This window comes from Mauremys reevesii, linkage group 1 (genome assembly GCF_016161935.1).
Source record: "Mauremys reevesii isolate NIE-2019 linkage group 1, ASM1616193v1, whole genome shotgun sequence".
In the NCBI taxonomy this organism is placed as follows: Eukaryota; Metazoa; Chordata; order Testudines; family Geoemydidae; genus Mauremys; species Mauremys reevesii.
Window position 1 is genome coordinate 78,658,860 of NC_052623.1, and position 22,085 is coordinate 78,680,944.

At 39.7% G+C, this 22,085-nt stretch overlaps 1 long non-coding RNA gene across 2 annotated transcripts in view; it reads right to left on the reverse strand.

Annotated features, from left to right (window-relative positions):
* Positions 1–22,085, reverse strand: part of LOC120379651 — a 49,141-nt gene extending 27,056 nt beyond the window's left edge. For both annotated transcript variants that reach the window (XR_005587539.1, XR_005587540.1), the window contains exons 1-4: positions 21,956–22,085; positions 15,890–16,186; positions 14,343–14,368; positions 12,850–12,942 (exon numbers count right to left, since the gene is read on the reverse strand). This is a non-coding gene — a long non-coding RNA (uncharacterized LOC120379651). The remainder of the gene's footprint in view (positions 1–12,849; positions 12,943–14,342; positions 14,369–15,889; positions 16,187–21,955) is intronic.

A 22,085-nucleotide genomic window follows, 5' to 3' on the forward strand; every position in this document is an offset into this window, starting at 1 on the left:
CTGGACTTGACAAAGGTCCAAGTCCCATGTTCTTTTTTTTTTTATTCTCAGGCTTGCCTCTCTCTCCTCCACCTCACTATTAATACTAAAAAAAAAGCTTTGGATAAACTGACATCACATTTGTTACAGTAAATTCCTCACATCCTTGCAAACACACAGTAAAAGAAGAAACATGAGGGAAAAAAAACCATAACAAAAACTTCCATCCTTTTTGTTGTTTTTATTCCCTGTAAGAGAGAAGAATGATCATGGAACTAACTTCTTTCAGAACAGCCATACTGGATCAGACCAATGGTCCATCTACTAGTATCCTGTGGCCAATGCCTGGTGCTTCAGAGGGAATGAACAGAACAGGGCAGTCATCAAGTGATCCATCCCATTTTGTCCACTCTGAGCTTCTAGCATACAGGAGCAAAGGACACTATGGGCATGGGGCTGCATCCCTAACCAACTTGGCTAATAGCCATTGATGGACCTATCCTCTATGAACATATCTAATTTTTCTTTGAACTCAGTCATAGTTTGGCCTCCACAACATCCCCTGGTACTGAGTTACACAGATTGACTGTGTATTGTGAGATGAAGTACTTCCTTTGGTTTGTTTTAAACCTGCTGCCTATTAATTTAATTGGGTGATCCCTGGTTCTTGTATTATATGAAAGAGTAGATAACATTTTTGTATTCACTTTCAAATTTATAGACTACTAATATATACCCCCTTAGTCAACTCTTTTCCAAGCTGAAAAGTCCAAATCTTTTTAATCTCTCTTTACATGGAAGATGTTCCATACCCTTAATCATTTTGCTTCCCTTCTCTGTAACTTTTCCAATTCTAATATATCATTTTTGAGATGGGACAACCAGAACTGCATCCAGTATTCAAGCTGTGGCCATACCATGGATTTGTATAGTGGCATTATGGTATTTACTGTCATCTTATCTATCCTTTCCTAACAGTTTCTAACATTCTGTTAGCTTTTTGACTTCCACTGCACATTTAGCAGATGTTTTCAGAGAACTATCAACAATGACTTCAAGATGTCTTTCTTGAATGGTAACAGCTACTTTAGACCCCATCATTTTGTATGTACAGTTGGGATTAAGTTTTTCAGTGGTGCTTTATTTTGCATTTATCAACGTTGAATTGCATCTGCCATTTTGTTGCTTTGTTGCCCAGTCACCCAGTTTTGTGAGATCCCTTTGTAATTCTTCACAGTCAGCTTTGGACTTAGCTATTTTAAGTAATTTTGTATTGTCTTCAAACTTTGCCACCTCGCTGTTTACTCCATTTTCCATTTATGAATATGTTGAATAGTATTGGTCCCAATATAGACCCTTGGGGGACACCGTTATTTATTTCTCCATTCTGAAAACTGACCATTTATTTCCACTCTTTGTTTCCTGTATTTTTACCAGCTCCTGAAACATGAGAGGACCTTTCCTCTTATTCCAGGACTGCTTACTTTGCTCAAGAGCCTTTGATGAGAGACCTTGTCAAAGGCTTTATGAAACTCCAAGTACACTATATCCACTAGACTGGCTTTGTCCATATGCTTGTTGACCCCTTCAGAGAACTTTAACAGATTGGTGTGGCATGATTTCCCTTTACAAAAGCCAAGAATCAAGGATTGCCTCTCCCATTGTGGGTTCCAGGAATAGCTGCTCCAAGAAGCAGTCATTTATGGTGTCTAGAAATTTTCTCTCTGAATCTTATCCTGAGGTGACATGTAACCAGTCAATATGGTGATAGTGGAAATCTCCCATTATTATTGTGTTTTCTATTCTTATAGCCTCTCTAATCTCCTGAACCATTTCACCATCCCGGTCAGGTGGTCGGCAGTACATTCCTACTGCTATTTTCTTATTATGCAAAATTATATGGTACAGTTCGATAAATTTAAGATTTTGACTATATTTGACTCTATGCTTTCTTTCACATAGAGTGCCTCTCCCGCACCAGCATGAACTACTTTGTCATTCTTATATATTTTTGTACCCTGGTAATGTTATGCCCCATTGATTATCATTGTTCCCTCAAGCTTTTTTGATGCCTATTATATCAATATCCTCATTGAATATCAGCTACTCAACTTCCCACATCTTCGTATTTAGACTTCTAGCATTTGTATGCAAGCACTTATAACATTTGTCACTATTTAGCTGTATGCCATTATCTGATGTAATTGAATGGGACTTTTTTTTTTCATTTGACTTTGTTTCTCTTCAATTCCTACCTATATTTTATCAACTTTTACACTCTCCTCTTTATTAAATATAGAAAATACATGGTAATAGATCCTCCACTAAGGGATGTCTCTGTTCAAACTGTATGCTCCTCTGCACCCTGTCAGTCCTTAGTTAAAAAACTCATCTCAACCTGTGGAACTTGTTGCCATGGGATACTGTAAAGGCCAAAAGTACAACTGGGTTTAAAATAGAATTAGATAAATTCATGGAGGATAGGTCCATCAATGGCTATTAGCCAAGACGCTCAGGGATACAGCCTAAACCTCTGAATATAGTTCCATTTTGATCTAGGTGGATCCCATCCTTCCTCTAGAGGCTCCTCCTTTCCCAAAAGGTTCCCCAGATCCTAATAAACCTTAACTCCTCCCTTCACCATCTCATCCACGTTCTGTGACCCTGCAGTTCTCCATGTCTAAGTGATCCTGTGTGTGGAACTGGAAGTGTTTCAGAAAATGCTACCATGAAGCATTTCTTTGGCTTAGTTTTCCATCAATAATTTGTTTACATGTGGATATACATCCTTCTCATATAGGAGCAAACAAAAAGTACTTGCTTAACTTTAGGCATATAAATAGTCTCATTGACATTGACGGAATTACTCATGTCCCTGAAAAAAGGAGTGTCATTTCAGAAAAATTCTGGGGTGGGCATCTGAGGAAGGTTGTGTCAGCCTAGGGAATATTATATGTTGTTATACCCTGAAAGTCTTGGGGAGGCAGAAAGTGGAAGTCGTAATGGAGCATATAGACCTATGAAAAGCCTGAGGGGGGAGAGGGAGGAGGAAAGGCAACTACCCCATAGCAAATGACAATCCTGCTTTAAGTGAAGCACATGCTTAAATACTCTCCTGGATCAGAGCCAAGTCAGTCCATTGTGATACAAACTGGTGTGAGTGAGAAAGGAATAAGGATCTATCCACCTTATTTCAAAGGCACCTAAGTGTTATAAGGATCCTTTAATAAGGGCATACGAACTCTCTAAATTCAAATTCCCAGCCATTTGCTGAAGCCAAATGAATAATACTAGATTAACAATTAAAAATGAAGGTTTCCTTGTGCCCCAGATTGACAGTCCTAATTAACTGTATTTTCCTGTGTGTGAATTCATTTTTTCAAAGTTTTTCCCAATTATTTCATTACCAAGGAAATACTAACATGCACAGATCAGCAACAAGCACAATAGAGCTTCATTCTTCATTATCTTCATGATAAAAGGCCTGATTCAGCAATAGACTTAAGTATGTGCCTAACTTTAAGCAATCCTGTCAAAGCTAATGTGTATACTTGGGTACTTAAAGTTATGCATGTGCTTAAGTACCTTGCTGAATTGGTGCCAATTTTTTTCACATGTGTGAGAGAGATTCTACAAGCTTTTTTTCAGTAAGTGGGGCCATGTTGGTTGTATCATAGCAGATTACATTCCAAGAAACTCAGGACTACTTCTGATTCAGTAGCAAATGAAAGTGTCCTTTGAATTTCAACCCAAAGTTTTGCAGGAAAGAACACAGAGTATCCAGTGTCATGTTCTATATCAGTTTTTTTCCACCTCTATGAAATTTCATCTGACTTGGTCGCCCTCAGGTGGGTAATCTGTCAACAGACATAATTTAGCTGAATTATACTTGGTCAATGTGCATTAAGGCCATAATCACTAGGGTTCTATCCTGTAAGGTGCTGAAAGTACTCAAATTGCTTTGATAACAGTTGGAGAAGAGGGTGCTCAGCACTGAGAAGAAGGGCCTCATTACTTTGCAGGACCCAGCACATCAAAGTCAATGGGAGTCAAGGACACCCAACACCTTGCAAGGTCAAGTCCTATGCTTGAAGCAATCTGGGGATCTTAAGCAACAAGCCGCATGGTGTGGAACACTGTGATGGAAATCTGTTCTCCATTTCAATAACTTATGCATATCCTGTGAGGTGCTGAGTCCCCTCACCTCCCATTAATTTCAGTGGTAGTTGAGAAGATTCAGCAAACTCCAAGGCTAGGTCTTAGTTGTTTGGAATTCAGTGGAAAGTATTTTAGTACCTTTTCAATATCATCTTCAGCTTTATTCCCCTCTGGGAGTCCGAGAAGATGCATATTAAGTATAGGAAAACTTGTCATGATTAATTAGAGAAGCTTGACAAAGTCCATTACTGTGATCTTTTTTGTAAAGCAGGATTCCAATTTACTAAATGTTATTCTTACTTTTCTCTGTTACTGTAGTATGACCAGATATTTTACTTCAATTCTACTTTAAGGAAGTCCAGCTAGATTGTAATTTTACTCCTTTGACTTTTTAAAATATTTTCTTCTTTAATTGCTTTAAAGAGAGAGACTTGTTGTGACTATTTTCTCCACAATTTTTTGTTTCTTCAATCTCAGAATTTTCCTCCATGCTTGGCTGGAGCATAAATGATAACTCTACCTGACTCTGCTTTTAGTTCACTGTTGACCAGGCAGTTTGCTACTTTCCATTCTCCTTTAGGAGGCCCTGTTTCTCTGTTCTTTACTGCAGAAATTTATTTGGTACTGATGGAAATTTGCTGCCTTCATAATAGTAAAATTTCATTTGTTGCCAAATTCACAAATTCTTGAATAAATGGATTGGACAAATCTGAAGATTATTAGTAGTAGGGGTAGCTATTTCCATGGTGGCATGTGCTGGTGTCACCTCAAAAATGAATTTTAAGAAAAAGACAAGTCAGTATTTCAAGGAGTTTCTATGTAACTCTTCTTGTTCTTACTGGAGACGATGGCAACCCTCCATCTCCGCCATGACTTCAGTGGAATCAGAATCCAGCCCTATATGAGGAGAGCATAGGATTGTAAGCACAGAGATAAAGGCAATCAAGACAAGGCTTACTGTAAAGCTCTCCAGATGCTTCTTTATATAAACATCTAGTTGGCTTCTTCATAAAATGAACAATACTTTGCATTTGTTGTTGTTAATGTTATTTACTTTTAATGACCAAGGGAGCAAAGTTGGACATGGACACGGAAATGGAGTTGAGCATGTGAGGCTAATTGAAAGGAGGGGATCTTGAGGGGTTTGAGGGAGGAAAGGGAGGATGACTGACATATAGGATCTATTTTTGTGGTGTGGGGGTTGACATGGGAAAAGGCACCAAGGCCCAGGCTTTCAAAGTATTGAGGTGCCTAACTTCCACGGAATTCAGTGGGATTTAGGTACCTGAATACCTTTGAGGTTCTGGATCTAAGTCACTTCTGGGGGAATAGGCTAAGAAAGAATTAAGACATGTCAAGATGGGAGTGTAAGACACAAGAGGAGATGGGAGATGAGAGGCAAGGGGTTCAGTCCCTGGATGCGATGGAGCAAAGTTCAATGCAGCTGGGAAGGAAGCAAAGGTGGATCTAATCCACCTTCCACAATCTTAGGGTTGGCTGGGAGGGCAAATTGGTGCCAAGCACAGGTAAGAGATGTCTAAAGGCTACTGTACCCTGCTCTGGCTTGGAATGCCATGTGATGAACCACTCCCATCCCCAGCGGCAGCTCCAGGCACCAGCGCTCCAAGCCTGGGGCGGCAAGCTGTGGGGGGGCACCCTGCCGGTCCCTGCGAGGGTGGCAGTCAGGCAGCCTTCGGTGGCGCGCCTGAGGGAGGTCCGCCAGTTCCACGGATTCAGCAGCAATTTGGTGGCAAGTACACTGAAGCCACGGGACCGGCAGGCAAGCTGCCGAATCCATGGGACCAGGGACCTCCTGCAGGCAAGCCGCCGAAGGCTGCCTGACTGTCGTGCTTGGGGTGGCAAAAAAGCTAGAGCTGCCCCTGCCCATCCCTATACACGCAAGCTCTCTTGTATTCTCAGTACACCACAAAAAGATTCCTCAGCTATTTTGGGGCAGCTTTAATGTTAATGTTAATGTGTACTGTTTCCCAGTGGAACAAAGTAGTCCTAACACAGGACAAAATTTGGTCCAAGATGTAGCAATACAAAGATTCTAATGAAGGCAAGGATGAAGTCTATGAATCTGATGCAGAAGAATATTTTAGGCCAATGCAGGAATTCAGAGATAGGTGGAGACAACAGTTGTTGAGGAAGATGATCTTAGCTGCATGTTAGATGGGCTTGAAGGTTGTCTTGTGACAGACTGTAAGGCCAAACAGCAGGAAGTTGCTCTAGTTTGGGTTAGAGATAATTGGGAATGAACAATGGTTTCTAGCAATTTTAAAGAGCATTCAAATAGTGTAAACTTATAGTTTCCTTCAGCTTTATTCCTAGGTTAAAATGTCTTAATGCAGCTCCAGTTGATCTTATGGAAGATACTCAAAGATGAGGATGTAGTTTTTTAAAGAGACTGATTCCACTACAGTTATACCGAGAACAGTTTTGCTTATGTAACACGATGAACATCCATCTGAAAGAGTAAGTGACACTTCTTGCAAGGTAGATCTGGAGATACATTACAAAGATACTACACCTTTTAAAAAATTTTTGTACTCATAGAGCAACTAATGAATGGAGGTTTTCAGCAGCATTATAATAGAAATTAAAATTAAAAGTATAAGCTACTGTATATATTGTCCTGGAAGAACAATAAAAAATACAAAAATATGAGATGGAAAAGACTTAGTCATCCAGTTCATCGCTAATTTCAATGATTGCAGAATATTAGCTGGCTTTGTTCTTTCAGAATACACAAGGACTGACTGAATGGAAATATTTTGTTTCAACATAGATAAGATGAACAATTGTAAATGAAATGGTCCTTCCTTATAAGCTCTAGTCATTCCACATTCCATTTTGCAAGAAAAAAAAATCCAATGCTGATGAAAAAAACATTTTGCATTCTTTTTCTCCAGGAAGCATTAATGAGTGTTAATCTATAGTGACCTACATTGAAAACTTAAAGGATTTTTTTTTTTTACCGTTTTTCATGCTAATGCAGTTTGTTTACTCCCGGTCTAATGCTGAGGAATTAGCTGTAAAACATTTCTGAATGTGACACATTTATGGAAATCATTCTTATACATATGTAATGGAGGGTTCTGTGGTTCATTTTTGCTTATAATGTGTGAACCTGGTTGACATTTGTCATCTAGCCTGATATGGGAACTAATATGGATTAAATCTGCCATGTAAAGTCATAAAATTAGAAGCTTATAGAGATAAGGGACAATGTTAATTCACTGAATGCAAAACATAATTATTTTACTTTGGTTGTTATCAAATATTTGGTTTAATGAAATTTGTACCTATTGAGGCCCTGGAAAAAATAAAAGGTCAGTGTAACTAACAAACCACCATAACCTTCCTGGGCAAAGTAAGCGGACTTATAGTAAAACAATTTAACAATATTTACATTAGAGGTGCCAAAGGTGGCATCTCCTGCAAGAGATTGCTTTGATCTTAAAGTGCTGGGTACTCATTGTCTTTTCCTAATGAAAATATCTATGTTCATCTCATATTGTACTCCTGTGAACAAAGTATTCACTCATATTCATTATCCAGCATATACTAATAAGGTTGCTTGTCCATAAATATTCATAAATCTAGCTTACGTGAAACCATAAATATGCATTATTCAACCATGCAAGTATCAATGTTAAGATGTTGCAGATACTAAAGTATCAAGGAACACAAAACAAGCTCATATTCTTAAACATTATTCAGACTTAGTGAAATGTTTTTTTTAAAGTTGGATACCAGCTATCTGAAATGTTAGCGAAGGCCTGACCTAAAAAGAAAATGTAGTTGTCTTTAAGTTTTGCTTATGTGTCAGTTGTGTTGCCTAGTAATAGAACCCTTTAAGTCAATGGAAGTTTATCATTTGACTTCAGTGGGAACAGGATTATATTTCCAGTCCATACTCAGGTAAAACTCCCATTGACTTAAAGATGTAGGATGAAATCTTGATACCAATAAGATTAATGTCAAAACTTCCACTAATTTCAATAGAGCCAGGATTATATCTTTAGATCACAGAGCCAGATTCTGATCTTTATTTATGCATATTTCATTTGAGAGGAACCGCAAATGGAATACAGCCTTATGCTGGTTTAACTGAGATCAAAAACTATTCAACAGGGCCATGATTCAAGAGAGTTTTTAAACATCTACTTAAATCCTGCTGAAGGCAAGAATAAGCTTACGTGCTGTCCTGAATAGAGAAAAAATTTAAGCACATGCTTAAGTGCTGTTTTGAACTGGGGCCTACTGTTTGATTCTTGTATTATACTGTGTTAAACTGCATGCCAACCTGACCCTCTGGCATGACACCAAAAACTTCTAAAAGGGAACAATACTTACGTGTCTGTTGTCTTTGAAGAAAGATAACACTGCCAACTCAAAATAAACAATTTGACATTTATTCAATTTTATTATATAATAATACCACATAATAGCATTTGTGATCTGTATCTTTCTGGAATGAATTATAAAGTGACACATTCTACTAATGGCTTTATCCAATCATTTCTCTTTCTGCTTGTTCTTTGCGGCATCATGGGTAGTTATGAAATAATCACAATATGTTATTTGTTTTAGTAGTGATTAGAGTGATTTAGTAATGAAAGCATCAGATAAATATTTAGAAATTTCACCCAATATTACAGGTATGCTCAACTTGTTTATAGATAGTAACTTGCATAAAGATTTATTTTTAAAACTAAACTTCTTTGAAAGGATTTCCAACAGAGTGCTTGTGGTAAAAGAATAATATTTCAATAATCTAGCTTTTGATCTACAATTTTACATTATCTGTGGTTAATTTAAGTCTAATTCAAGTAATTTATTCTCATTATCTCTCTTACTTTCATGCTACTATTAGCATTTTCATTGTAACATAGTGTTTAACATTATTAGGATTTGAATTTCTATCATGATTTTTCCTATAATATAACTTCTATCCTAAATGGGAATCATTTTGCAATAGCAACTAGAATAAAAACCCTTAAGCTCTGTTTCATTAAATACCCATTCATGCTCATGCATAATTAAAATTACTCACTTACTGTTTGCATTTCATGTCTGATACATGCATACTCATCCCTTCAGTGCTCAAGTTACCTGAATGGTTCCCTTCATTAAAACCCTATTTGAATATAAGCATATTAAAAAAAAAACACACCACCGTCTTAGGAAAAGATGTGTGAGGGGATTTAAAAGGTGCTGGAAAAATGGCACAGATCAGGCATCAGCTCACTCTTCCCATGTTCATTGGAAAATAATCATGCTTGTTACCATCCCTGATAAAAACCACTCTTTCCATTTCCTGAGGCAACATTTATATCATAAGAGCACAAACTACCTCAAACTACCCCAGCTATTTATGTTAATATGCATTGCATTTATTGTGAAGTCCAAGGGACTGACCTTGCAAGGTATCAAGTGCCTCCAAAGAAGTGTTGTGTGCCATCAACTCGCAATCACTGCTGTGAGAGTTGCTGCTAATTGGGTATGTCTTTGATATATTGTGGGAAGGGGGCTTTTGAGGAGGGTAGGGGGAAATCTAACTAATTCTGTATTGCTGTTAATTTTTTTCTTTAATAATTTGATTCTTCCTTTCAGATAAGTTAGATCTTCAGAACACCCAATAAAGGTTATGGACCAGATCAGATCTTCAGCTGGTGTTCAAACTGAAATAGCTTCTTTTGTTTTCAAGTCAATTGAGCAACATCAGCTTACACCAGTGGTTCCCAAACTTGTTCTGCCGCTTGTACACAAGATCAGTTGAACAGTGAGGGTTGGCTAAGAAACTCAAGGTACAGAGGAATCTCAGAACCATCTGTAGTTCTCTCATTCCATTCTGTTAGTTTCAGAATATACCTTCTGAAATTATATATATTTTTTCCGGGCCAGAAATTCAGCTGTGGGAGATCAGTGTAGCTTCATTGACTTCCATAACGCTATGCTGATTTATTCCAACTGAGGAATTGCCCCAGAATGAATTTGATAACTGAGTCAGAGTTAATATTTAAATTATACGGTGCAGTCAAAAACGATATAAGAAATTCAACTTTTTAAAACTGTTTAATAAAGGGATGAAATTCTGTTTTGGTCTAAGATATAATTTGGGCACTTTCCAAGAATTGAATATTAACACACATAGTGTCACATTTTTAATAGGATACAATCAAGTCAAATTTTTCATTGTACTATTTAATTAATGAGTCGGTACCTGTAAATAAATTATGGGTTAGACATGCTTTTTCATTTTTTTTCACCTTGAAATAATTAAGAATGAATCAGTGGAAGTAAAACTTAAGTGCAGCCTACAAGGATAAGAGACTCCCTTCATTATAATGTGTTACAAACATTCTGTATCTGGAATTTCAAGACAGTTATAATTGCATATAGCAAAGGAATTCATATAGTATTTAGCTTGAAAGTAAACCACTAATTCTAGTATTTCAGACTATTTCATGCTTAAGGGATGAAAAAGCTGAAGAAATAATCATTTGTGTCCCTTTAAAATCTTGCCTGTAGTTTTCATTTTCTGAAGGAGCTAAATAATTTAATCTCTCCTTTTCACTTTTAAACCAATCCTCTTCAGTTCCTGTATCTTCTTATTTAAATATTTCATTTCATCTTTGTTTTTTCTCTTTGCATTACTGAGTGGATTCTGCAAATATTCACATTCAAATTACAGTATAAGTTGGATCTTGATTGTTTTCCTTTGCTTTCTGTTGTACAATTCCTAACCATTCCCATTTGACTTCAGTTTTCATTTCAGATACATTATCAGGCCTCCTGACAGGAATTCCAGGCCCCAGGGCCAGAGCCAGGGCCATCCGGGTGCGGGGGAGAGGGAGCAGAAGTGATGAATCCGTCACTTCCAGAACTGACCCTGTGCTGGCTTGTGGGGCCCCCAAAGCACGGGGTCCGGCCCCAGAGTGATCGTGCACGCCTAGAAGCCCTGAGGCCCACCCAGGCAATTTAAAAGGGCAAGCTTATTGAACGGCATTCCAAATGGCCACCCTCCCTTGGGAGGGGCTTAACATCTCCTAGAACAAGGGTTCTCAAACTGGGGGTCGGGACCCCTCAGGGGGTCACCAAGTTATTACATTGGTGGTCACGAGCTGTCAGCCTCCACCACAAACCCCACTTTTCCTCCAGCATTTATAATGGTGTTAAATATATTTAAAAGTGTTTTTAATGTATAAGGGGTATGTGGCAGAGCAGGGGTAAAACCTCTTTAAAGCCCTGCCAAATGCTGGCTACAGCCTGCTCTCTGGCCAGTAGGCCAGGTGTAGAGATGCAGGTGCTCAGCAGGGAGCCCAGCTGCAAGCTCTAACAAGGGCTGGCTCAGACGAACATGCTGGGCTAAGTAGTGACAGCTGGGCTGGGGCAGGAGAAGGCTATAAAAGCCCTGGGCAAACCTCAGTGGGGAGGCTAGCCTGGAAGGAGAAAGGAGGGCAGTATCTCTGTCTCCTTGCCAATAGGGAAGCCTCAAGGGCCAGGAGACCCTGGGGTGGGTCTGTGGGGCACTAACTGTTGGGGGATCTGGGACTGCACTAGCACTGTGACTAAAGACACTGGGGGGATTCAACAAAAGAGGGAGTGAACACTCTTTATTAAACCAGCCTAAATACAGGGCGCAGGCACAAAAGTGGGAGAGCCTGCGCTCACCCTGTGACAGGGGGTCACACTCAGAGGCTTGCTGTGTGAAACGGGTCACCAGTACAAAAGTTTGAGAACCACTGTCATAGAAGGATGATCTCTGAGAAGACATCAGTCAAAGAGCCATTGACTTTGATTATCTCTCAACTACTAGCCAATCCCCATGGAACAATGGACTATCCTACACAGGAGTCTTTTTTTGGGGGAAGGGACAAGCATACCCATGGAACACATCCAAAAAGGGACAGAGACTATATTTAAGGGAAGGAGGAATGCTTCTCTGTGAGGGGAGCTGTCCATCACCACCAGACAAAAGAACTGGTTGGAGAAAGAGAGACAGGATGGGACTCTGCCTATCCTGAAATCCTGAAGACCTTGGACTCTCAGAAAGGGTGATGTCAGAGTAGGAAAGGATGCTTCTCAGGACTCTTGTTATTTGGCAAAGGTCTGTAACTTGTAACTCTTATGTTTAAAAGTAAAGTTTCTGTGGTTAGGAAAATCCTTGGCTAAGCCTATGTTCCTTCCTTTCCTGCCATGTTTGTCCCCAAAAAGGGTTAAACTAGAAGTCAGAGAGCCCACAGCTAGTTGGAACTCTGAAGGAATATTCAATTGGTGGTAGAAGTGGGGTAGGAATTTGTTTGAGGAAGGCTGAAGCACATGTTCTTGGGTGTCCCAAGCAAGGGGTCTGATGAAGTGTCTGAGTCTGGAAATGTGCCCTTGAGAGCCAGAGCTAGGAACAAGAACAAGACTTGGCCCAGATCCAGTTGATTTGGAAGTGTGTGAGTGAACCCAGCTACTAGGTCCCACAACAAACTGTTGTTCATCTATTCGGGACTGACCAGGTTATAATATAAGTATGAAACACACATACAGTCATCAATCAAGAGTATGCTGCATAAACATGAATAATATATCTGCTATGGCACTGAATATTTTTCCCTCCTCTCTGTTCTTTCTTTTCTATAAGCTAATGACAAAAACGAAAGCAAAAACAAAATGCAAGTTGGGAACACTCTGTAATTTCCATTAAAAAGTTACCTTTGTGTGCCGCATCCAGACAGTACTGAAGGTTGTAAGGTCATATCAATATATTGTTTTCTTTTTTAAACTGCAACCTGCTGTTTGAGGTTCCTGTGGTAACAGATATAGAGCATTAACCTTGGATACAAAATATCCTCAGAAAAATAGTTCTTTACACAGCTATAAGGATAGGGCTGTTTTTAAATGAACATGCAAGCTCAAAGGCCTAGCCTACCTATATAGAGAGTCAATAAATCAATCTGTCTTGTTCTGGGCTCTGACTATTAAATTAATACCTTTGCTCATTATCTTCTGCCAGGAATTCTTTGATTTTTCTTTGGCCAACCATTATTTAGAGAGGTCACAGCAGCAAATAATTTCTTTTAATTGACCAGCGAAATAATCCATTTGAGTAATTTGACAATTAGATTTCTGTTCTCTTGTCAGCTGGACTTATCTCCTTTTCATTCCAGGTAAGCACCACTTGCTTGTTTGTGAGCATCCATTTGTAATGTTTACAAAATGAGCTCCTGTCAGCCCGTATCAAAAGATATTACTTTTCCCCCCAAAATGTAGCCCTGTACACAAAGCACAGGCCATTTGATAAATGACATTTGTCACTGCAAAAGCTTGAGCATTCTTTTAATAAAGCATACAGGTGAACAATCTTAATGATAGTAAGCTATTTTCTCCCAGATAAATGTTGCAGAGAAAAGACAGCACATTTAAAAGGACACACATGCCATCATGGTCCAGCAAAAATACCTTTGATTTAAACACACAGAGAGAAGAAGATCCATAAGTTTCAGTTTATTCATGGATCTCAGCATGAGACAGGGAAGAATTTATAGATCCTGTCCTTTCTTTCTTGAAGAACTGGGCTAAGTCTGGTATTTAGACACAAGAGAATGCAAAGCCAATCATCCCAAGGGAGGTCTGTAGGAAGGATTCTGCTTTAAGAATGGTATTGACTTTTCTGTCATTCAGATTTGATGTCTATTTAAAAGCATATATGGTCCAGCTCTATGAAAAGATAGGGATGAGCTTGATGGCAGAATTTCTAGGTGAAATTTTCTGGACTATATTATGGAAGAGGTCAGACTATGTGATCAAAATGTTTCCTTCTGACCTTAAAATCTATGAATATATAAATGCAGAGGTTCCTATAATATGACCCAATGGAATTTGGGCTCTCTGGGTTGGAAGGTGTGTGGTGAGAATAGGAGGCAGCAGGTCTGGGGGGAACCATCTGCTGTCTGTGAATGATGACCCTTATTTTAGTAGCTAGCTATTACAGTTAATGTTACTCTAACCCCCCCTTGGCCCACTACTGTACCTCATAAGAGAGAGGAGAGTCTTTGTTCAAACACAGGGCAGGAATGCAAATTAAAGCCAATACCATCAAGAAGTGGTGGGAGCACCACAAAGCAAAATAACTCCATGAAGAGAGGACATGGAAGCCGGAAGACTTGCCTACATTTTGGAAATAATGTTGAGTTTATAGGCCTTACCCCAGGCTTCTTCCATGGGGGTCTTCCTGGAAAAGAACATGCAGCAAAACTCAGTAGGGCAGATTCACTGTTGCGGACACAGAGGTGAAACAGCTTGAACCTCCACATGGCAGGAGCATCCAGGGACCAGTGCAATCCCCAACACAGACTAGAGAGCTCTCAAGTTGCATGTTTGCTTCAATGTCTGTGGTAGGGCATTGCAAGGGTACAGAATCGGAGGATGTCTGCCCTTGTGACACCCCACCCTAGCTGCAAAGGAACACTCAGGCAATGACAAATTGGGGCCAGTGAGTTTAATTTAACAGAGGCTTCTGAGTATTCCCCCCCTTTCACCCTTTCCTGCTAAGATTTTTCTGCAGAAAGGCCTAATACCTCTATCTGTTTCCACACATGCTCTGCCATTATGTGCATTGTTCCTACCCCTAAAGTCAGAATGGGTTTACAGTTCAATTCCAAACCACAAAACATTTATATATAAGTATACTTTCTCCTTATCTGTGCTCTTGTGACATACCTTGTTGTTTGCCCCAGATGAAGCTGATGGCTAAACACAAACAACCTCAGAGTATTAATTAATAGTACAAAAGCATGTCACTTAAAGGGCACACATCATGTACATCTCATCCAGCTTTTTTTGTAACAGAAAGTGTTGTCAGGTCAAGTAGAGAAAATATAATATGGTGTCACCTGGACATAGATTCAAACCATAACAATGTGAAGTTCAATTAATTATGTGCCAATTTCTAAAATGATGTAGCTCATCTGTGAGAGACAAGGTGGGTAAGGTACTATCGTTTACTGGGCCAACTTCCGTTGGTGAGAGAGACAAGCTTTTGAACTTACACAGAAAGCTTGTCTCTCTCACCAAAAGAAGTTAGTCCAGTAAAAGATATTACCTCACCCACCTTGTCTCTCTAATACCCTGGGACAGACATAGCTACAACACAACATAGTCCAATTGTAACAATTAAAAAGAGAGAGACTAATATCTCCCAATAATAGGAAAGCCTTAATCTGGTTTCATTTGTTTTTACTTTTCCTCCTCTGCTTAGGGAAGAAAGAGTAACTAGGGTCTCAGATCCACAAAAAAAAAGACAGCCATTTTGATGCTCAGGGTATGTCTATATACTAGGGTGACCAGATGTCCTGATTTTATAGGGACAGTCCCGATTTTTGGGTCTTTTTATTATATAGGCTCCTATTGCCCCCCCCCACCCCTGTTCCGATTTTTCACATTTGCTGTCTGGTCACCCTACTATATACAAGCACTAAAGTAGCACAGCAGTGACACTGCAGCTATGCAGCTGTAATATAGACAGTTGCTACAATGACAGAAGGGGATTTTCTGGGCAGCAGTGAGTGGTGGTACAGACTAGCTTCCCCAATTAAATATACACATGGGAATCAGGTGGGTTTGTACTTGCAGTGTCTAGCTACCTCTTCTGCTGTTACCCATACTAGTGCAGATGCATTGCTATTTTTAGCCTGCTAGCTCAGATGACAACTAAGATGAGTATGTTTATGGGAGCTTGGGATCACACCCCTACCTTGTAGCATAGGTATAGGCTAAGGCAGCTGAGAACCTATCTTTCACCTGGTTTATGGCTCACTCTGGAGCTTAGGTACATGTTAAGTGCCTAGGACCCTAAAGTGAGGCAGCAGTGTGCATATTCAGAGTCAGAAACATAGGCATTTAGGGAACATTTACTGCACAAACATAGGCACCAAGCAAGTTCAGGCTACTCGAAGATTAGGCAGCAGCCTAACAGGAGTTTTGTGGGTTGGCCAAAATTGAGGCATAGGTGCCTAAGTAACTCTGTAGATATCACTCATTCTTTCTCCAGCTGTAGAGAGAGAGAGAGAGAGAGAGAGAGAGTTTATTAGCCACTTCCCAATAACTGGCTGCATTCTAGTTTTTTTAATCAAAATTTTGTGTGGTATATACAGAAATCGAAGTATATTACTTCAACACTGTCACCTTTTGGTACTCTAAATTGTCAATTTAGATTCCTAAAGTGGCAGTTAGAAGCCTAAATTCCTTTGTGGATCTAGCTCTTTATTCATTTGTGGGTAAATATAATTTTTAAGACTGTGGCTTTTACATGTATTTTATTGAATTCCTGTCTTGGATACAAAATGGCCATCAATTGACTCAAAGGCCAACAAAAATATTTTTAAACCTTTTAATATTAATGAGGAATAAGCTGGGAAAACCATTATTTTACCCCTGTACAAAATGCTGTTTTCCATGGTTTTAGTAGCTTTAACCATGCTGCTGCAGTGGTTCAGTATAGGATTCAGTTTTAACTTTTAAGTTCTTCAGCTTTATTAGGGTGTAAATTATGCCTTCTCCTTTTTACCTTTAGCTCCCTGGGCAGCAGAACCAGTGCAATTCTGTAGCACAGACGGTAAGGTGAAGAGGTCTTCAACCCCTGTTGTGATAAATGAAGGGGGGGGTGGAGCTTCCTTTTGTGGACACCCAGCCAGCCAGTAGCTATAAAATCCTTCTTAGTAGCTGTTCTCTAATTGCTCTACCTGAAAAGTGTTAAAAAGTCTCACTGCTATGCATAGGTAAAAAGAAGTGAGTGGGCACCTGGCCAAAAGAGCCAATGGGAAGGCTAAAACTTTTTTAAATTGAGAAAAGACTTCCCTTTTGTCTGTCTGTCTGTTGTTCTCCCCGGGAGAGGCAGACAGGGCAGCAGCTATACTGTAAGACACTTGGGACAGGTATGAAAAAATCGTCAGTATCATACCTAGAAGCTACTCATTTAAAACCCCAGATATGTAAGTAGATCAGGAAATCTAGGTGTAGGTGACAAATCTGAGGAGTAGGTGACAAATCTGAGGGATTGTCACAGATTGAAGTGTCACTAGAGGAGGTTTTGGAATTAATTGATAAATTTAACATTAACAAGTCACTGGGACCAGATGGCATTCGCGCAAGAGTTCTGAAAGAACTCAAATGTGAAATTGCAGAACTATTAACTAGGGTTTGTAACCTGTCCTTTAAATTGGCTTCTGTACCCAATGACTGGAAGATAGCTAATGTAATGCCAATATTTAAAAAGGGCTCTAGAGGTGATCCCGGAAATTACAGACCGGTAAGTCTAACGTTGGTACTGGGCAAATTAGTTGAAACAATAGTAAAGAATAAAATTGTCAGACACATAGAAGAACATAAATTGTTGGGCAAAAGTCAACATGGTTTCTCTAAAGGGAAATCGTGTCTTACTAATCTATTAGAGTTCTTTGAAGGGGTCAACAAACATGTGGACAAGGGGGATCCAGTGGACATAGTGTACTTAGATTTCCAGAAAGCCTTTGACAAGGTCCCTACCAAAGGCTCTTACGTAAATTAAGTTGTCATGGGAAAAAAGGGAAGGTCCTTTCATGGATTGAGAACTGGTTAAAAGACAGGGAACAAAGGGTACGAATTAATGGTAAATTCTCAAAATGGAGAGGGGTAACTAGTGGTGTTCCCCAAGGGTCAGTCCTCGGACCAGTCCTATTCAACTTATTCATAAATGATCTGGAGAAAAGGGTAAAAAGTGAGGTGGCAAAGTTTGCAGATGATACTAAACTGCTCAATATAGTTAAAACCAAAGCAGACTGAAGAACTTCAAAAAGATCTCACAAAACTAAGTGATTGGGCAACAAAATGGCAAATGAAATATAATGTGGATAAATGTAAAGTAATGCACATTGGAAAAAATAACCCCAACTATACATACAATATGATAGGGGCTAATTTAGCTACAACAAATCAGGAAAAAGATCTTGGAGTCATCGAGGCAGTCAAAAAAGCAAACAGAACGGTTTGCCATTCCAGGCCATTGGGCACTGCGGAAAGCGGCACGGGCAGAGGGATGTGTTGGCTGCCACTTCCCGCAGCCCCTATTGGCCTGGAATGGTGAACTGGGCCAGTGGGAGCTGTGATCTGCCGAACCTGCCGACGCTGCAGGCAAAGAAGCCGTCTCGGCTCACCAGCAGATTTCCCTGATGCGCCGCATGCCAAAGGTTGCCAATCACTGCTATATACCAAATATCACAAAAGACTCAGGTTTCTTCCAGTCCCAAGAGACTAGTCACTTACCCCAAGTCAGTTTTTACCTCAGACCTTACACCAAAGAAAATGCTTGTAGCCAATCCTATGGTAAACTAACTAAAATGTATTAACTATGAAAAAGAAATGAGAGAGTTATTTATAGGCTAAAGCAGGAAAATATATATACATAAATTAGTTATAGGCTGTGGTTCCAAAAGGTGACAGAGTTGGAGCAATCTGTCAGTACTGAATGTCTTTTAGGACTAATCCAGGTTGACCCTGGGGACCTCTGCTTCTGTTTCATAGCTCTGGATCTGTGAGAGTCCAAACAGCCAAAGGAAGAGAGAGTAAAAATTTTCTTGTCCCTGTCTTTATATCCTTTTTCCAGAATTTAAGCTGATGGAAAAAGCCCTTTTGACCATATCCTATTCATGGATGTGCAGGGCAATTAGCAAAGTGTTTGTATTATGATGTCCTACAATGGGCCACTTAATCTTGAAAGGCCTTTTTGATTATTAGAGGATGATCCCTCCTGCCTGGTTTCACAAGTTCAGAGCAAACATTTTAACAGTCATCAAGCAAAAAAACAAATATTACCTTTTAAGCATGTGATAAAGATCTTATAAGTGAGATTAATGCATGCGGCAACTCATAAGCATTTCATGAAGGCTAAACACATTGTTATAAGTTCAATACTCATCTTAACCATACTAGCACACAGGGGAGCAATGAATTTGTCAGTGCTCAACTGAGATCTAAAGCCTTGGCAAGAACTGGTACCTGGTTTGCCAGCATCACAGTTATCAACAACAGATCAGTAACTAAAAGACAAAGAAAAAAACACCTCCCCTCCATGCACTCCCAATAACTAAAGCACAGGGAACAAACAGAGAAGATCCAACAGCTTAGTGCAGCCTAGACAGAATTCTACAAGCTCTTCCATTCTACTCGAAGACTATTGATGTAATTACTGTTATTTTTCTGATTATCATCACATTCATATAGCAAAGAGCTTAATTACAGTAAATATGGCTTTTGAGGTAAACTCAGAAATTACTTAAAAGACATCATTAGGATGTGTTGTTATATTGTATATCAACAGTACAATGCTTTGTAAATTAATGACTCATGTCTTATAAAAATATGTGATTAAATGCAAAGCCAAAATTGAGCACATGCAGTAAACAATTTTGAAATTCTAGTGACTCATTCAGAACATAATATTTATTCATTCAAGGCAAACGTGAGAGCTGAATTGTACTGATAATGCATCTAAAAATATCTAATGGAGGAATCTAATGGGGACAGAAGGAAACACAAGATAGTGGTGATATGCTACCAAAAGGGTTTTCATTCTAAACTTTTCTGTATCAGTCAGCAATACATGTCCTTTCTGTTGGTGGGTTGGGTAACTGGTTGGAGAATTGGTACTGAGGTGGGCAAGGCTCTACTGACTGCAATCAACTTCCCCAAGCAAGCATGAAGGATTTGGGAGGTCACGGGGCTCCAGGTTATTTCCAAGTACCAGCCCTTCAAACTGAACAAAATATAGGGAGACAGGGGCAAAAGTGAGCTACAAGAGCTGTAGGATTTCCACACAGTGCAGCAACATCTTGTCTCCATTTCATCTCCTCCTCCTCATGCAGTATTAGAACTACCAGTATTAGAACTACCAGTTCTCTGGGAGGACTCCATGCTATATCCTTCAAGGTGTCAATGGTGAAAGATATAGTTGGAGAGTTTCCCTTGCAGCAGCGACTGTAGCCAAGTCATTGGTAAGTGCAGAAAGGGTACAACAGCTCTTTGAGTGAGCAGCACCTGGCTCAGTTCCAGCCTCACAGATGGCCCAACATTTTAAAAATAGAATGTGGCCTGGTGGGAACAATATTTAGCTGCTGCACATCAGTGTAACCAATTTGTGTGTGCCATGGTCAGAGGTCAGACGAGTGTGTGGAGGGCTGGCTTGAAGATTTCAAGGGTGTGTTCACAACGAGATTCTTAACATGCAGTCTATATTTCCCTGACTCGCTTTACATGAAAAGTGTGTGTTTGTGTGATGTTTAGGGTCCCCCCTTAGCCTCCTGCTGTAGAAGTGGAGGCCAGCTGCTTGCTCCTTTCCACCCTTAAGACTGTCTAAAACTCTCAAGTCTATCGTCACAAGGAAATGTACTAGAGATTTCCTTTTAAAAAAAAATGAAGAATGAGATTCGCCTTCAAGAGGCTCAAGGGCTGTGTGTATTATCAAAGGACTCACAGGAGCCTCCCTACGGGGGGTAGTTTTCTTGTAGATAGTTTTCAAAATTAAGATTCCTAATTATATTAATTGCAGTTGCTTTAAATAGATTAGTCATTCTGTCTAGGTTCACCTACTGCACCCATTGCAATGGTATTTGGGCACTTCCACCAACATGCAGCCACATAAAATTAAGAGAATCAAAATTATTCCAAAATGCAAGGGTTGGAGGCGTAATATGGGGTGGCCCAGGTTTGAGTAAAAGAGGACATGTGGATCTGTTACCAGCTGGATCCAACTGCCATTAAGCATGCTATAAAAAAGGCCTGCAGGATCTACAGGGGCTACTGTATCCCTGATAGTACAATAAATGGGACTGAGATGAGGAGCTCCAGTTCAAAGCTCATTTACTCACACTGTGTGCTGCTAACAGGATTTTGGCCTTTAAATGCTAATCCTCCTCCACCAAGATATAAACAATACATAGAATACTTTAACAAGCACTGCAGCTAATAATAAATTCATTTAATCACTGTGGGCCAGATTGACTGCAAGACCCTTACTCTCACTGATGTGTGGTTACTCACATAACTAGTTCCAATGAATTCAGTGGGACTATTTAGGTGAGTAACTGCACATCAATATGAATTAGGGACTCATAATCTGGCTTTATGGTTGCAAAACCAAATAACCACTCTGCTAAATGAGGATGCCAAGAATAAAAGAATCAAGATAAATGACCTGATTCCTGCATTAGCTTAACAGCGGAACAATTTAAGGAAGTATGGATAAAAATAGAATGAACTGATAAAAATCCATTGATATAATATTTATAACTAACATTGTGTATACTTACTGTAGCTCATAATACATACCACTTTAACTCTGCTATATTCCCTTATCTTTAATAACTGATACCCTCCCTTTTATAACTGGTCTAAGAAAATGCCTTGTAATGTCATCAATTCCATTTATCTTCAATGAAAAGTTAGTAATTAAAATACTGAAGTCTTTCAGGTAACATGGATACTTATATATTCCATTTGTTAGCATCTTTGCCCTCAATCTCAGTGTGTCTGATGTCCAGTTTCCATCTCGTATCCTCCTGTCTATGTCCCCTCTTTGACAGAGAGAAGTCATATTGCCCTTGACCTCCTCCCCCACAGAAAGATGACCCATTGACCCCCTCTGAACCTTCCTGTTGCTGCCACCACTCCCTGTCACCCATATCAGAACCCGGCCTGTCAGACTACCCTAATGTTCTGTCACCACCCACTTCCATAGTCCTGGCAGATATGGGTTCCCCTCAGTCTCAGTGTGATTCCCCAAGCTGACCTCATACTAAGGCGGAATGCCTGGGTCATGTACAGACAGCCACTGCCAGGCATGGGCCCTCCAGCTGTTCACCAAGAAAATCTGGACAAAGGAGACATTGAGAAGTGGTGGGTTGTCCCCTACCTTTTCT